Source organism: Macrotis lagotis, chromosome X (assembly GCF_037893015.1).
Source record: "Macrotis lagotis isolate mMagLag1 chromosome X, bilby.v1.9.chrom.fasta, whole genome shotgun sequence".
In the NCBI taxonomy this organism is placed as follows: Eukaryota; Metazoa; Chordata; class Mammalia; order Peramelemorphia; family Peramelidae; genus Macrotis; species Macrotis lagotis.
Window position 1 is genome coordinate 65,753,118 of NC_133666.1, and position 13,105 is coordinate 65,766,222.

At 37.5% G+C, this 13,105-nt stretch overlaps 1 long non-coding RNA gene across 1 annotated transcript in view; it reads right to left on the reverse strand.

The window, feature by feature from the left end:
* Positions 1-8,129, reverse strand: part of LOC141500754 (uncharacterized) — a 117,698-nt gene extending 109,569 nt beyond the window's left edge. The window contains exon 1 of the long non-coding RNA XR_012472024.1: positions 8,082-8,129. This is a non-coding gene — a long non-coding RNA (uncharacterized LOC141500754). The remainder of the gene's footprint in view (positions 1-8,081) is intronic.
* Between the last annotated feature and the right edge of the window lie 4,976 nt (positions 8,130-13,105).

Sequence of the window (13,105 nt, forward strand, 5' to 3'; positions counted from 1 at the left end):
ATAGTTTCTTGTCATACTATAAGGCTGTGAGACATAGAATATTAGTCTCTAAAGAATAAAAACTGAGAGATACTCAAAGGAAAATGTGGAGATAAACAGTGGAGATAAGTAGGCTGCAACACATTACCAAATATGAATTGAACAGGGTAAATATAAAGGTTGCTATCAATGAGTCAGTCAACTACCATTCTTGAATCACTGACTAAGACATTGTGTTAAGTGCTAGAAATCCAAAGGATAGTCCTGTCTCCTGCCCTCAAGGAACCCATGCAAGATTTAAGATAAGAAAAGCCAATCGCCTGGTCATTTACCGAGTAGCCAACCAATGGACAACTCATGTGCTCCATCAGTATAAATATAGTAATCAAGAAAACCAGAAAAAGACCCACAGCATATTGCATAGCTTTCTCTTCCCTATAGCAGCTATTGAAAAGCATCCAAAGAAAGATAAGTATGTACCAGTAGAGGGAATACCCATCCTGAAGAGATCATAGATCCATCAGAGTATTGAGGCAACTGTCAATGAACCTGAGGTATTACTATTTGCCCCCAACTATCTCAAGTATATTGTGAATTCAACCATTACTTTGTAAATAAATAGCAAAGTCCCTGTAGGCAAGAATTCTATCCAGAGTATAAATATTCCTTCAACCTCAGTGAATTGCTTTGTATCCTATAAATGATTAAGTATAAGGAGTCAAGAGCCCTTCTAGTGTCACAAAGCTAGCTTGAACCAGACCTGGGGGTTCAGACACATCTTTATTGGCTGGCAAGCAAAAGACACTTCAAGTGTCTCAGAAAGTTGATCTAGAAGTCCAGGGAGTCACAACACATCTCAAATTCTTGAAATGTGCATTCCTACCAATAACCAACGTGGTTCTTTTCATTGCCATTGTCTTGGCTTGGCTAGCTTTCCTTACACCATGGGAACTCACAATGTTCATTCATGATAAACAATAAGCATCATGGGCATTGCCACCTTGGTACTTGCCAAAAGGAAAATGAATAATCCAGAGTTTGTTTAGCCACAGGGACAGACATTTTTTGCCATTAGCAAAGAGAAGAACTTTGGCTGGGTGAATGAGGCCTGCCAAACTCCATTCCATGAAGCACAAGTGGGAATCTTCCTCACCGTGTGCACTCCAAGTATATATCTGCATTTGTGCAAATATGTTTTAATATTCAGGAGAAAAGGGTATTATGTGGGATACTTGCCATTTTCCAGTAATTATGGAATAAACAAGCTCTGCAGGGTACTGTATAATTAAAACTTTTGTTTAAAAAAACATGATTAATCTACATTTAATTTCTAAGTTAAATTCTGTCATTTCTTGAACCAGTGATCCAAAATTCACAATTAGAGAAAAGAGTGTCAATCTTTGGAGCAATAACACTGCCCAAGTGTTTGGGGGGGGGCATCATTTGAACTCAGACTTTGAGCTAAAAGAAATGGCTTCTTAAATCAAAGTGCTACCAGGTTGATGACAGGTATTAGTGGGCGGATGACCCAGAATGATGCTTCTTGTGAACAGAATCTTATACTCCCCAAACCTATTGTCCATCTCCTAAATACAATTCATTCACTCTTACTGTCACCAGAACATGTCCTTCTCCCAACTTGCTGTAACCCATCTTGACTTCCTTTCAAGTAAATATATGGCTCTTTTCCCCTTGGTTCTTACTTCTTCGAGGAAGCCATCCCTAACTAATCAGCACCATCTAACTCTATTCAGTATCTAGTCACAGTTCATGATATCACCTTGATTATCCTAATGTTTCATTGACATTAAATTGGGTTTACATCTCTTCTAGTTTATATGCCCAAATCATCTGCCCCAAGGGGGAACTGGAAGTTAACTACAACATCCATTCATGGTAGCAGGATATGGCAGGAAGAACTCTAGATCTGGACAGAAAAGAATTCTCTGGACTAGATGATCCCTAAGAATCCCTGTACTTCCATATCCTATGGAATAACATGATTATTCTGGAGGGAGGGGCATGGTTGTTTCTTCTTTTTAGAGATTAAACGTGCCTTAAAAGTATTTGTCTCTACAGATGGTTGGTTAGGACTCTTCACATGTCTCTATGTTACAATATAACTTCAAGATTTAGTGTAATGGAATCTAGTCTCATAATAACTCAAGTTAAGGACCATGCAAAGGGCAATGGGAAGCTTCATGGTGGGTACAATCAAGCTGCAGTACATTACAAGCAAAGGGGAAAGGCCATTGGCACAATGAAGTCAAGTGACTTTCCCAGGGTCATACAGAATGAGTGTCAAAGGCAAAATTTAAAACCAAGTCTTCCTGACTCTAAGCCCGACACTCTCTCTACAATATTATGCCGCCTCTAAGTCTTTTTCATTTTACCCAAGAGAGCATTTTAAAGACTCGATTTCCAAGAGTAGAAAATGAATCAAATAATGCAACCTACACAGTTGTATTTAAACTTAATAAGCAGGAAAAATGCATAGGAAATATGCACTACTGTTAGAATGATTATTTTTAAACATTCTAAATAACACACATCTTGTTGTTATTGTTTTTTGTGTGTGTGTGTGTGTGTGTGTGTGTGTGTGTGTGTGGTCTCATTGCTGATTGCAGAATGGGAAGAGATAAACAGTAATCTTTAGGAAGAACCCAGTTAAAGAGTCATTTAACTATTTAAAAATATATACTCATTGAGTTTTCAGCATGAGCTATTTAAATGTTACTTCACCCTTCTTTCTAGATGGTGGGACTTGGAAGGAGTATTGTCAGCTTCTCAGATATCTCACTACAAACACCTAAGAGCCTTGCTGCTTTTAAAAAGGAGGTTTTATGTATCTGCAACATATAGTTTAATTTATGGCATTTTTAAAAAACAATTTCCTTTTGGGGCAGCTAGATGGTGCAGTGGATAGAGCACCAGCCCTAGAGTCAAGAGGACCTGAGTTTAAATCTGGCCTCAGACATTTAATAATTACTTAGCTGTGTGGCCTTGGGCAAGTCATGTAACCCCACTGCCTTGCAAAAACCAAAAAAAAAAAAAATTCCCTATTTCATGAGAACCAAAACAACAGAAACTCATTCTGGATGGTGAATTCCTGACCAAAAGAGGCAGCTGGTTTATTCATTAATCTGTCACAACCCAAGTCTCTAGTGACTATCTGTAAAAGGTAATGTCTCCTACACAAATACCTTTCAATATCTCAAACAATCCCTTGTAGTGGACCCAGGTACCCATCAGTCCCTCTTCTGGGGCAGATTTTGCCACGGTGTTACTTGACTGGGTGTTGACTTCACTAAGATGTGAGAGCTAAAGGGATGCCCAAAGGATGCGCTAGGTGGAAAACTATCCAACGCTTCCATTTGCCTTTTAGGGAAACATCATGGGAAATGGGGAGAAAAGAAAAGGGAAAAGGGAAAATCTGAATCTATGTTTAGCATAGTTACACGTGTAGAGCTTATATTAGATTGTTTCCTAGTTGGGGAGGGGTTGGAGGGAGGGAAGGGAGGAATGAAGGGAAAAATGTAAAACTCAAAGCTTTGCAAAAAATGATTGGTGAAAACTACCAATTTGGTTTCTATCTAATCATGAAAAATCATCACTAAGGGTCAGTTGGCCTTATAGGCTCCATCTGTTTCTGCTTTCAAATTTCATGGGTTCCAACCCCAGAGAGCTCCATCCACTCTGTTACTGATGAAGCTTCAGGCTCATAACTGTTGGTTCTGAATTAAGAAGCAGGCCTGAGTTGTTAGGCCATGAATCAGGAGATTCTGCCCAACTGAACAAGAAGGAAGGAATGAATAAAGGTTCTGTAGGACCACATGATCAGGAAAATGAACTTTAAGCAAACCAAGATGGATACTACTAGACAGATGATGAGTATTCTAAAGTGACTGACACAGAATGAATGTCTTCTCTAAGCAAAGGAGACATATAGAGTAGCTGCTTTCTAGAAATCCCTTGTACACTAAAAACCTAGAAAAAATAACTATGCAGATAAAGTGATTGGCAAGATGGTGCAACAATCATTTTCCACAAACTCTGATGATCTCCAAACCTCAGAACAAGGAATTGTGTACCAGATCCAGAGTAAATAAAGGCCAATTTAAAGAAAAGACAAATACCAGACAAGACAACTGCTCGATGAATGAAATAGTGTAGGGAACATGTATACTTAAAGGTCCCACTCTGCAATCTTCTGCCTCCTACACACTCAGTATGCCAGAAGGAGGCCTGGGATACATGATCTCCCACCTCTTTACAAGACATGGTCACCCTATGTCCACCATGAGCCAAGATGCAATTTGCTTTTGAGCCACAGAAGTCTCTTGCCCAGGAACACCTCATCTAGTCATGGCTGTATGATGAGATCCTTCTCCTTCCTTCTTCACATGGACAGAGAGTATGTGCAGATATTCTTTGACTGATTCTGGTGGACCCTGTGGCAGCTAAGGAAAAGGTAACTTCTAGCCATGTTGTAATATGTCAGAGTCCTCTGATTGGTTTCTCAGTCAGAATAACTAAGCATATCAGAATGCCACATTGCTAAAAGAAAGGGTTAGTTAGCAAAGACTCTTGGATGCAACCCTGAAAACAATGATCTGTGATTTCAGCAAGGGACAGAAAAGAATACCTCTTCTTTACTTCAACTCATGCAATATGTCCTTCCTGAGACTCCCTAAAGTGTTCCTTTACAAGCATTAAAAAGCCTTAGATAGTTATTCTCCAATTGATAAATGGTCAAAGGATGCAAATAGGCAGTTTTCAGATGAAGAAATATTCTAAGTCACTATTAATTAGAAAAAAGCAAATTGAAACAAATCTGAGTTACCACCTTACATCTAGTTGATTGACTAATGGAACAATAATGGAAAACAATCAATGTTGGAGGGGATGTGGGGAAACTGGAACACTAATGCACTGGTGGTGGAGTTGTGAACTGAGCCAACCTTTCTGGAGAGCACTTTGGAACTATGTTCTAAGGGCAATAAAACTGTGCATGCCATTTGATCCATCAATACTGCAGCTAGGTCTGTATCCCAAAGCAATCATAAAAAGGGAAAAGACCCTCATGTACAAAAAAAAATAGAGCTGCTCATTTTGTAGGAGCAAAGAATTGGAAATCCAGGGGATGAACATCAATTGGGGAATAGCTGACCAAATTGAGGCATATGGATGTGAAGGAGTTCTATTATTCTGTAAGAAATTATGAGTGGGTAGACTTCAGCAAAGCTTGAAGACTTGAATAAACTGATCCTGAGAGAAGTGAGCAGAATGAGGAGAACATTGGACACATCCACAGCAAAAACGTGTGATGATCAATCATGATGGATTCAGCTCCTCTCAGTGATGAAGGACAATTCCTGGATGGAAAATACCATCCACATCCAAAGAAAGAACTATGCAGTCTGCATGCAGACTAAAGCATGCTATGCTTGCTTTTTAAAACTTATTTCATAGGGTTTTTTCATATTATTTCCTCTAGTTCTAGTTCTGATTCTTCTTTGACAAAATGAATAATATAAAAATATGTTTAACATCATAGTCACATATGTAGAGTTTATATTAGAGAAAGGCTGAAAAATGTGAAGCTGAAACTCTTACAAAAATTAATGTTGAAAATGATATATTTAATTGGAAAAAATAAAATTCAAAAAAATAATTTAGATGTCACATGAGTCGCATCAGTAGTGGGCTGAAACCAAGGGAAAAGTAGGCATCAGAGAAAAACCACCAGAAAGATTGTTTCATTGCTTGATGGCACATGGGCCATTAGGATGATATGGAATATGACCCAAAACTCTTTCATGTACCAACAAGGCTAGAATATTAGCCTCCCATTTGACTGTATTAATAGTGATAAGTTAAAATATCAAAAGCTATTTAACTCATGTTGTTAATGCACTCTGTGTTTTGGTTATGCTTAACATTTTTTTCACTGTTGGAATAAATAACTGGTCTAATACCAGATTTATAGTATACTCGGGCACCTCTTTTACTTCCCCTTTTGGAGGGAAACTCAAACTAGATTCCAAAAGAGGATTTCGCCCAAGTTGTCAGAGTAAATGCAATGAATCCATTGAGAGCCTCCTATTGAGAGGTCAAGGTCCTCTAATAACAATCTTGGGGTGAAGAACAATGGTGGAGGGCAGAAAATGAGTTAGGGCCTCAAACAAGCTTCTTGGTTAGATGCTTTCCCCTCTAGGAATGAGGATCTAGAGTTAACTGGAAGTCGCTCCCTCATTTGAGAAATTAAACTGTTCTGGGTGAAAATTCTTCCAGGATTCTCTTTAGCATATAGAGCAATCCAACTGGCCAAAACATCTCCAGGTATTCATTTCCATAATGGATCTTTTTCAAAGAACACCCCCCCCTTGAAGGTACAGAAAAAAAAATCGGTTCCTTTCATTACAAGTCAGCTGACATTGCTGCAAAAGGATGCCTACCAATGCAAAGGAAAATTCATATTCTAAGTCTTCACTAAGACAAATAGCTTTGAAAAGAACCCCAGAGGGGAATGGAATTTCACAATTGGGTCTAAGCACATGGGATTGATTAGAGGGGGTTTCTAGGCCAACAGTCCCATCTTACCCTACAGACTTGAAGTTCATAATGATCTCAGAAAGCTGACTAGGTTCCTATCAAAATAAGGCGATATTCTGCATCTCTTTTAAGGCCCTCTTCAAAAAAATAAGGGAAAACAACATTTATGAGCATTCATAATGTATTTTAGACAAAATGTTAGCCACTAGTGTTGTAGGGATATAAAACGTACTGATAGCATCAGTTATAATAGAAATAATGGATCAGTAAGCCAAAAGACATTCAAATAAACATAAGTTACTCTAAGGAGCTGGTCTGACTTGCAGGGAAACATGTTGGATAACAGAATATCTAATTAAAACCTTAAACAAAAGAGAAAAACCCAATCATTTCAATCCACTATATTCCTATAAACAAAATATCCCTCAAATGACAAACCTGTATGAAAAATTGTTCCAGTGAGTTCTTAAACACTTTTAAAAAAATGCCAGGAATCAGGGAAGATGATCCAAGTGCTCAGCCCTTGTACTCACAGTTGGGTCTCTATACTATTGTTCTCAGGATTCTAGTGATAAATGCAAGATGAACGGATTCTAGGACCATCACTCCCAAATCCCCATCTGTGTGCTTCCCATTAATGATGCAAAGAGATGGCAAAAAAAATTTCCTAGTGCATCTATTGAAAGAACAAATAATATCAGTTCAATAAGAAAGAAAACAGATCTCTGTAGGGAAAACGAACCTGCCATGACAAAAGCTTCTAAATGTCAAGCAGTAAAGGGTTATACTTTTCTCACTTAAATTATTTCACATAAACAATGGGGTAAGATGATAGAAAAGACGTAAACATTGGCAAAAATGAGACAAAATAATCTCAGTTTATTGATAGCATGATATTTACCCCAGAGGATGGAAATAAATTAGAGCCCACTGATTAGGAAATTATTATACAAATTATGATAAATAAATGTAATGAAATATGAGTGTTCAATGCAAATTGATCAATGCAAAGAATTCATAAAAACATAGGAAGACATACGTGACCTGAATCAGAGCAAAGTAAGATTAACAAGGAAAATAAGACATACAATACAGTGTTCAGTGCAATTTTTCTAAAATTTTATTTATTTAAAGCAATAGGGTTGTGACTTGCCTAAGGTCACACAGCTAGGCAATTATTAAGTGTCTGAGGACAGATTTGAACTTGGGTCCTCCTGACTCCAGAGCTGGTGCTCTATCCAATGCCCCTGGATTTTTTTTAAATTGAATGCTACATAATCATAAAAAAAAGAAATTTGATGCTACAAAAGAGATAAGCAAAAGGCATCTCCAACCTTTGTTCCAGGTCTGGGAAGAGATAAAATACATAGAATAGTCTATATACTATCACATTAGTCTGTGGGATATTTGATTTTGTAAAAGATTTTCTTTTTAATCTTTGTCATAGGTGACTACTAGAAGGGGAGAAGAGGAAAATATATTTGAAAAATGATTATGTTATTAAAAAGAAAGTTGTTTAGAATATGAATACATATATAAATGCTTACCAGAAAACTGTAGGATCAACAGAATGGAGTTAAAATCTCTTCTAGAGTCCTAGAATGAACAAAAGAAAAAAGCATTAGCTGTCATATATGAGAGATGTTATACTTTAAGAACAGAAACAAATTAGTAAGGATATTGTTTTTATGTTATCTGTCTCAAACCTCATGGACAGAAGTTGGAGAGGAAACCAAAAAGACCACTTTAGAGACATGTTGGAAATCTGACATGTGCTGGTAGCTGAGAACAGGAGATCAGCTAATGACAAAAAACCTTGGAATTCAGTCTGAGATTTATGAGAAAGACTAGATGGACAAGCAGAGACAATCTAATTTAAGCATCTTGAGGGCAGGAACCATTTCACTTTGGTCACTGTGTTCCAAAGGACAGTACTTTGCACTGAGTCATAATTGGATACTGAATTAAATCATCTCCAATTTTCAGTGCCTACAAGATCACCAAATTGCTCACAAGGCTATATTATTTTTTCCACCATGCCTCTCCCTTTTAAACAATCTTTAGTCATAATTATCCAAAGTCCTTTTCCCAGCATTAAATAATGTCCCTTGAAATACATGAATCATTGCCTTTGGCCAGAACTCCATCCACCTCCCTAACTACTAAAGTAATTTGACTGTTTTCTTCATAGGAGAAAAGACATACACATATGCACACAGAGAGGCTCAAATAGGACTGAAGTTTTCTTCCTGGAGAAAAGATTATTTTGATTATAGTGATTTAGTCTTTCATTAGTTCCATTCAGTTTGCTGCTGTTTCTCAGACCGAGATTCAGAAAATAATTAAACAAGCTTAATTAGCACCTGTCACACACCTAAACACATGTCAGGCCGTCAATTAATTGTCTCCCCAGTTCTTCACCCCACTGTTTTCTATCTCTCCAGTTCTATGGTACTTCCCACAAGCACCTCTGTAATTCTGTTATTAGGAGAAACTAGACAAAATAGCAAATATTAGTGCTTGGAGAGTTTTAATAAATACTAGTAGATGAATTTAAATATCACAAGAACACAGACTGGATCCCAAGACCTCTAAAATAATTAAGGGAAAAGGGGGGAAAAGGGGGAAAAAACCCTCACATGCACCACTGAAACCTCAGACATAATATTGGTTTCAGTCTAAAATTCTAATTACATTTCTCATTTTTATTTCTCTCTCTCTCTCTCTCTCTCTCTCTCTCTCTCTCTCTCTCTCTCTCTCTCCTTCCCCCTCCCAACTTCTTTTTGACAGTAGGATCATAAAGACTGAAGAATTGGGGGGGCAGGATGAGGTATGACTTATCTTAGTTATTCTCTCTTCTTTTGGAAATTTCCATTACACATTTCCTCTAAGTAAATTTTAAGCATGAGTTCAATAGCAGTGTGTCCAGTTAAAACAGGGTAGTTTCTCCTGATCACAGATACAAATTTAGATTTGAAGGGAGTCTTAGAGATCACATAATCCTTATTTTACAGATATCATATCTACTCTACACATGGAGGCAGGGAATGTATTGGACATGCATAGACTATTAGGATTTTGAGTTTTCACTCTGGAAGCAAGGAAACATCATATCATATAATTTATTGATATGGAAGGCACTGAGAAAGGCCATAAAAATAGAGTAAAAACATGGAGAGAGAGGAGGGATTGGGGAAAAGAAATAAAAATGAGAGAGGAGGAGAGAAAGAGAGAGAAGGAGCAGGGAGATCAAGGAAGGGAGAGACAGACAGAGAGAGAGACAGAAGCCCTTTCCCAGGGATATCAGTAGCTGCAGCAAGGCAGATGAAAAGCAGCTGAGTGAGAGCAGTTTAATGGTAGTCTACTCAGCAATAGCAGCACCAAGGACAGCAACTAAGATTCACATTTTCCTTCTAGATTCAAGGGGAATGAAATAAAAAGCTGCCAGGGGTATAGACTGCTTTTTTATTATGATCATACACAGTTAGGCTGGAATGTCTGTAAAAACATATGTGTTGGAAGAAAGAGGGGGCATTGAGGGTCCTTACTTAATTCACTACCTTTTCAATCTGTCATTCACTGGTACCCAGGTATGAGCTCCTTTCAAAATTTTTAGGTTTCATTAATCAGTATCTCTCATAAACATCTATGATCAACCTGATGTAAAGTCCATACAGTCTGTGAGCTCCATAGCTAAATTTAGACTCACTGAAGGATACAGAGTCTGGGATAATCATCTTCCTGCCTCTTTGCTGGAAAGTCCAATCTCTGGTCCATTATTAGATATTATTTCTGTAGCTGGGGATATTTCTTAGAAGTCATTTATCTAGTGATTTCAATAATGACAGACTCTCCAAAAGAGATCATTTCCAATTATCCTGATCTGTAGTTTACCACTGGACCCAGAAGGTTCTGGAGAAGTGAGTGAGACCAATTCACTTTCCTGTCATGACAACACCTTACTGATGTCATGGCTAGAGATTGTAAAACAAACAGCAACAATAACAACAATGGATCCCCAAAGAGTAATTTAAAAGAGGACTGGAGATCATTTACTTACTCCTAATAAACTACAGGCAGACTTTCAATGTCATTGTTGTGATTAGGGTGTTTAGCTTACTGACAGGTTCCTGAGATGGCCTAGGGAAATAGATAGAGTCATATTAGAAAAGGAACTTCTTTCAAGTATTCTCTGGGAGAAGGATATAGGAAAGAGAAAAATCTTTACTTCTTTATATTCCAGTAGAACAATACCCTTTTCAAAACTCAAATCATCTGCTTCAAGTTAGTAAACTTGTCTGTGAGGGATAATTCTGAATTGAAAATGCATTCAAGTTTCCTTTCTAGTAGAAAAGTCACTGAATCCATAAGAAGTCATTTTAAGTTGGAGTTCTGCTACCTTGGGTCAAGCACATCTTTTCAGTAACAATTTCCTGTCAAATGGTAATAATACCTGCCCTACAGGGTTATTGCAGGGCTCGAAGGAGATAATGTATGTAAAGTCCTCTGTAGCTCTGTACTAGACACATGGAAGTTATTATCATCAAATGCATGAAGGATCTAGGCATTTGTCAGCAGAGAAACTACCTCCACCAACCTAAATCTATGACTCGGTATCTAAGTCCTACGGAATTACCTAAGGCACACAGAGGTTAAGTGATTTTCATAGGTTATTGAGTGAAAATATATTAAGGACTCAAAATAGAGTCCGCAGTCTCCAAGTCAAGATCCTCACTATTACCAATGCCACTTTTTCTCTAAGAGAGTCATCTTTATGTGTATGCATGCATGCATCTCTCTCTCTCTCTCTCTCTCTCTCTCTCTCTCTCTGTCTCTCTCTCCATATGTATATATACAAATATGTGTATATATGTATATATATATATATATATATATATATATATATTTATATTCCTACATATGTGTGGGGGGGTGAATATGTCTATATTCAATCCACACATATATTCAACAAATTTCCCAGCCAACTGCATGTCCTAGTCTGGGTAATATGTATTATTCCTGCACATTGTTTTCCCTGTGTTAATTGTTAGACTGACCATCTTTAAGTGGTCCTGGATCTCTAGGAGAACCTATAGCATTTCCAAGCTTGTTGCCAGTAACATAGTGGTATGCAAAGCATCTAGGGAACTTCACTTTCCATTAACATGAGATAAAGTAAAGAAAGGGCTTTGCAAACCTTAAATGCATATGTGGTGCATTTACTGTGATTGTTGTTGCAGATTTTTTTCCCATTTTTACCTTAAACAGTATATTCCTCATGACAATGTCTAACATTGTTTTAGTTTTGGGTTTTTTTGCAAGATAATGGGGTTAAGTGACTTGCCCAAGGCCACATAACTAGGTAATTATTAAGTGGCTGAGGTCAGATTTGAACTCAAGTACTCCTGACTCCAGGGCCAGTGCTCTATCTACTGCACCACCTAGCCGCCCCCAACATTTTTGATAAGTAAAGGATATTTTATCTTTTTGATATTCAGATCTAGGGGATCATTAGACAAATTATTGCTGTGATTGCATTGATCAATGAATTAAGTGTGGTTGTAAATTCATGATGAAGCATACTACCCACCTCCTGACAGAGAAGTGATGGATCCTAAGTGCAAAATGAGAAACATTTTTAGGAGATGGATACTGTGGGAATTTGTTTTGTTTGTAATGGGGTTGTTTTTTTCTTATTTTCTCAGCAGGGAGCATGGAGGCAGAATGGAGAGAAAGTGTCATTTTCTTGACTGAAAAAAAGAGAATTTAATTTAAAGTATTTTAAAAACATATCTATGATCTTATTGTGTCATTGGAGGACACCTTGTCACAATCAAAGTTTTAAGATTTCCTTTTGTCCTACTGAGATCAATGCTTTTCAGAGTGTCACTCTTCACCCCAATTTAAACTCATTAGTCAGTTGTCCTGGAGGACAGTTACCCCAGGTGTACAGATTGTACATGATGCTATATGCATCATGCAGAAAACAAATGTGGAGGGGCAATTTATGCCTCCCAAACTACAAGGCTCCAAATATCCTTCTGGGATAACCTTACACTGCTCCTTAATGAGGAAGATCTCTTAACTGGATATGTTCCTCTTCTGGGTTCAGTGGGTCTGCTCTCCGCTGAGTGTATTGCTTGGTTGGGTTCATTGAATCTGTTCTTGTTGAGCATATTGGTCCACCAGCTGTTTTGTAAAGAATTCATGTGTTCTTTTAATGCTTCATTCTTTTTTTTCCTAATTTGTAAACTTTTCTTCCACTTCAGTTTTCTTGTGTTCCTCAATCTGTTGTTAACTTCTTTTACTTCTTTAAAGAGATTCTCTGTCATAGATTCCATTTTCCCTGCCTGGTGTTTTTAAATTCTGTTTTGGGTACTGTTTTCTGTATCAAAAACTCTTATTTGAGAACAAAATCCATTCCTAATTTTTTCTTCTGAGTTGTATTGCTACTCTGAGCCATTCTGAGATTTCTTGTTTTATTTGAAAAAAAATAAAAGTTACTGAGGCCAGATCTCAGAGCAGGGGGAAGGATGGAAAGCATCAAGAGGTTTCTGTCTTTCATTTGGAA